General features: G+C 42.6%; 1 protein-coding gene across 1 annotated transcript in view; it reads left to right on the forward strand.

Moving 5' to 3' along the window:
- rpl24 (ribosomal protein L24) overlaps positions 1-5,128 on the forward strand; it is an 80,762-nt gene that overhangs the window by 67,778 nt on the left and 7,856 nt on the right. The gene's annotated exons all lie outside the window — the stretch shown is intronic.

Here is a 5,128-nt window from a genome sequence, read left to right on the forward strand (position 1 = left end):
ATGCACCAGACTTGACACTGTGTGGTGATGATTGAGCCCCATTCGTATGTGTCAGGGCACTGAGCTGAGGGCAAATAGGTCAGATTCATTGCAAGTGGGTGTGTTGACGATGTGGATGTGGATGATGTTTCTTCGACTTGAGGGGAGGGGAGCCTACGTGAGCAGTTTGGAGCAAAATACTGTATATACTGAAATCTGCTGTATACGGTATATTATAAAAACAGTGGTCAAAACAGTTGAAGCAGTAAATTAATTCAGCAGTTTTTCTTATTATTAGTAGTAGAGTTTGTATCATTGGAAATATATTAACGGATTTAAACTAGGGGTGCACGATTATGAAATTATGACCGATATCTGATCTCCGATTAATTGCAGGGTCATGTCTGCCGATACTATTATACAGAGGACCACAATGGAAACAATCCTAGGCCGTAGGGGCTTGGCCCAAAGCCAGTATTCAATAAATCGTTAAATAGCATTATACTCTTTTGTCTGTTTTCACAACTGAATGACTACTGAATGAGATGGGTAGGCCTACACAAATTAAATGTAGAATCATTTTTAATTTATAATTTCATTTGCTGGTGAAAACGATTAAATGATCTGTATTATTTTGAGACCGTTCCGATACTGATACTTATGGCCGATTTCCGATTATGCTACCGATTAATTGTGCATCCCTAATTTAAACTTCTGCGCTCACAAATGACGACCTCTTTCCTATACCGTTGTAATGTAGACGTTAAGGAGCTACAACCTTATTTTATAATTTATTAACAATCCCTGCACACTTGTCTCACAACTGGCTGTAAAGAGAAAGAGTAGACCATGTTATTTTACCAGCTTGGAGTTAATGGCTTGTTTTGATAAAACTTAGATTGTAGCTCATTGTCTACTACAGTATACCTTACACTCTTACAGTAAGAAAACGGTCCTTGTGTTTTAACATTTCACTTGCTTGATCTTGGAAGTTTTAATGTTTTCATAAAATTAGTTTACTATACTACTTGCAAATTTTAGTCTACAGTAGTAGACTAATACAGGTTTGTGCCTTTTTAGGTGATGGGCGCTATTATAAGTTCTCAACTGTTTTGTTTTGTTGTTTTAATTGTAACTTTCCTGTAACATAGTTAACTACACACACATATGATAGGCAAACACAGTTTGGGACATTTTTCAATGCACCTGCTCCATTTGAGTATTATTGCTGGAGAGATTCCATTCATCACTGGCACAGCAGCAGACAGGCGCCTATAGAATTCCACCGTGAAATCAGGAGGGGATCCCAAACTCATTGTTCAAGCCACCATGCCTCTGAGTGGACAGAACATATACGTGCTCTCCAGTCTCCAGTAATGGTCTATCATTCATGTGAGACAACTCCTCATCAGAATCAGAGTCACATCACAAGTAACGTGGGTGAAATTCTTGGTTGTGCAGGCTCATCATTGCAGTTAAAAGACAGAGAGAGAGAAAAACATAAAGTTACTGTTGTTGATGTAGCCTATACGTGTGTATAATATAAAGGAGTCTCTATACAAAAAAACAACAGAAAGTGTCACCAGACTTAGTTCTTGTTCAGCAGTCAAGTCAAGTTGAAGACACTTACCACCCCAGTCACAATCTGTTCATGCTGCTATAGTGCTAGGCGAATACCACAGTGCTGCATGAACAAAATAAAGGGACAGTTTCTACAGACATGCCTTTAGGCTGCTGACCAGAGCCATGTCTCCATGTCAGTTATATGCTTCCTTTACACTGCACGTTTTGTATGATTGACTATGAATACACTCCACTCCCACACATTGAATTTCATACATATTTCATGCATATTAATATCTGCGGCCATATGTGATGTCTCTTGGCACAAGAGTACCTCAGCCTTTATTCTTCATAGTATACATTTTAGATGTTGTCTAACAATTCCATGCTTTAGGCAAACGTTTATCAAAATAACAATTATTTCTACATTCTCTAATTGTGTAGTCTTCTTGTAAATGAAGTAATGGACATGTTTAACAACAATAATGTAACTCTTGAGAGCGTAAAATGAAACCAAATAGACCTGTACGTACGACTCTAATCTATAAGGGTCCATTTGGTTACCAACTCTCCATCATTTAGCTGGGGAGTAGGAGTGGGACCACCTGGAACCGCCTCAAGGACCACTGACGGTCCCCTGGCCTGGACCACTGGTTGAAAACCACTGCTCCAAACCACTATCAAAGGTAAGCCTTACGCCTACAATCACAAATATCTCTACCCAAATCTGTCTATTTCTACTTTGTCCCCCAAATCCACAATACAAGCCCCGCCTGCTCTGACCACTCAAGTGATCTAGTTTCAGATGTAACAGTAAGGTATTTTCCACAGCGTCCCAGTCTAAATCTAAACCAGAAGTACAGAATCATCTCCCTTTCTGTCCCCCAAATCCATAGCTAAATGTGATCCACAAAGACAACTGCGACACACTTGCTATAAACCCACAGGCAACTGCCAAAACGCATTTTAGTGTCACCAAAGAGGACCACTGGTCCTCTCATCACTGTGAACACGATGTCTAATAATGTCACTGTTTATGGCTTGTCTTTGATACACAAGCAAATGTCCTGAACATTAATGATGTGTAGGTTAGAAAAATGCATCCTGTAGCTCATGTCGTGACTTGTGAGTCACTCCAGTACTTGAGCCTGGGTCTGTATACTGTAGTATGTGCACTCCAGAGTACAAAGCTGCTACGTTGAAGACTCACTGACTTTTCCACCAAAAGTGCAGCTCAGCATACTGGTGCGCGTGCAACGTGCGTGCGTGTGCGCGTGTTTGTGTGTGTGTGCACGTGTGTGCGTGTGTGTGTGTGTGTGTGTGCGTGCATGTTTGGAGGCATTTTCCACTTGGTAAAACAGTGAAGTTGGACCATGAATTTGAACTAAACTCACTTCTTTTCTATCTGTAATGCGCATACTTTTCCCAGAAAGTGTGTAATAAATCTGAGAACCCGGTTAAGAGCATATAGGATCACTCCTTCCAATAAACAAACGTGTTCACATTTAACCCTTACACAACCTCAATTGCAGGATTGTTGCCATATTTCATCATAATTTCCATAGCCCACACATTTAAGAACGCTGTGAAGGAGTCTCCTATTTTGTTCATGTTATCCAATGTTATCATGCAGCACACCACGCCCCTTAAGTATAAAGGTGAGTGTTGTTACCAAATTTTGGATCAATTAGGATGTGGAGGCCTCAGAGACATACTTCAGTTTTTTATGGCTGTTGCCATTTTAAGTCGAAACACATCTATTATTATTACATTTGAGACGGTAACAAGTTGTGCGTGCACACTTCGTGCACAGTTCAGTTGGGCAAGTCATAGGCCGTGACTCATGCTGAGCAAGCAGAATCGCCGCCTACGCACTTTGTGGCCACGATACGTCACCGACCCTAGCCCTGTGTTCTCAACCCAGCTCTGTGGTTTCCCTTCCCGTGATACGATGGCCCGAGAATATACACGGACAGCGGACACACGACATTTACGGAGAAACAATCAATAGTCCCCCCATGTTGACAGCTAAGGATACGTCCCTGTATGTGATCAGGTCCATGCAAAGGCTTTTGTGCTGGTTCTGGACAACTGGCTATCTGACGGACTCGATACCGGGAACTGCACTCCCTGTGGGGGGGGGGGTGGAACGCGTGTGTCAAATTTGAAGTCGGTGGGGCGAACGGTTCTTGAGTTACGTCGAAAAATGATGACGATGATGACGTACACACATGAGACGTGGTGCATTTATACAGTAGATAGATGTGAGATTCTGAGACTGGTGCATGTCATGACCTTTAGCTGCTTGACCCAGTGGCGAAACACTCATCTACGCCTGTCACTCTGGGTGGGAGGCGATATAACGGCATAAAACCACCCCAAACGGCCCGAAACAGCAAAAATGTTGCACAAAGATTTACGTGTGCATGTGAAGGGGAGCCCTTCGAGCTTCAGTGCCCAGGGGCACTGAAGGTGTTAATCCGGCCCTGGTCAAAATAAGCTCCCTTATTCTATACTGGGCAGTATAGGCACTGGCCTGGGCACACCAAACATGCACCATGTTTCATATGTTCATAAAAAGGACATATGCAGCTCTCACCTGCATATGATGCTAAATGTTCTACAAATGTTCAAAGCTGAATGTAATGCTGTACGACATAAACAGAGCACCATATACACACACGGAGCACAAGTAACTGTAAGCTCTAGACAACAGAGAACAGAACAGGACAAAACACAAAGGATTAATACTGTAGGCACACTTGATCCGCACATGCCAAACATGTACCACCACATCAAAGTTGCAGGCAGCCTATAAGCAAGCCTCTGTTGAGCAGAGATAAAAACAAATGTAAAGCTTCAGACTTCAGAGTCCAAAGCTTTGCACAACATGTACAGTCAGTAACTGTTCTTTTTGCAACAGCTCATTTGAGAATACTTGTGATTGCATTTGCCCCTTCTGACCTGATAGTGTGTGTGTGTGTGCGTGCGTGCGTGCGTGCGCACGCGCGTGTCCGTTTATGTTCCCGTTCCCACGTGGAAGTGAACACATTGATTGATTGAAGTAGGATATTTAACAGCTTGCAGAATTACGGTACATTTCAAGCACAACTGAACTCACAATATGTAGACTGATTATAGATTGAGAGATGCTTGGCTCATTTTGCCCCACACACCCGTCCCTTTCCTGTTTCGACGAGAGCGCTTTTGTAATGCATATGATGTGGACTGTGGAGACTTCCAAACCTTAGAGTATATACTCTAAATTCCATTCAGATTAACATAACACGCACTACACTACAACTACTGTTGGCCTGATGTGATGTGGACCATGTGGTTGTCATGGTTGATGATAGACACTTGGGTAAGAAATTAAAGAACCTGGCCGGTGCGTGCAATGAGAATGATTGAAATATCATAGGAAAGAGAAAGAAACTATTAGGGAATGATAATTAATCCAGTAAATCTTCCCCATCTGCCTTCAGACAGAGTTGGACACCCTCGGTGCACACTACTGCTGCACACGCCGGGCAACACCGAGACTTTAAGGGGCTACTCTCGTGTTTCTGCAGCAGCAAGAGGCGGG

The sequence above is a fragment of the Protomyctophum bolini genome (genome assembly GCF_963924005.1).
Source record: "Protomyctophum bolini genome assembly, chromosome: 16".
NCBI classification, from domain to species: domain Eukaryota; kingdom Metazoa; phylum Chordata; class Actinopteri; order Myctophiformes; family Myctophidae; genus Protomyctophum; species Protomyctophum bolini.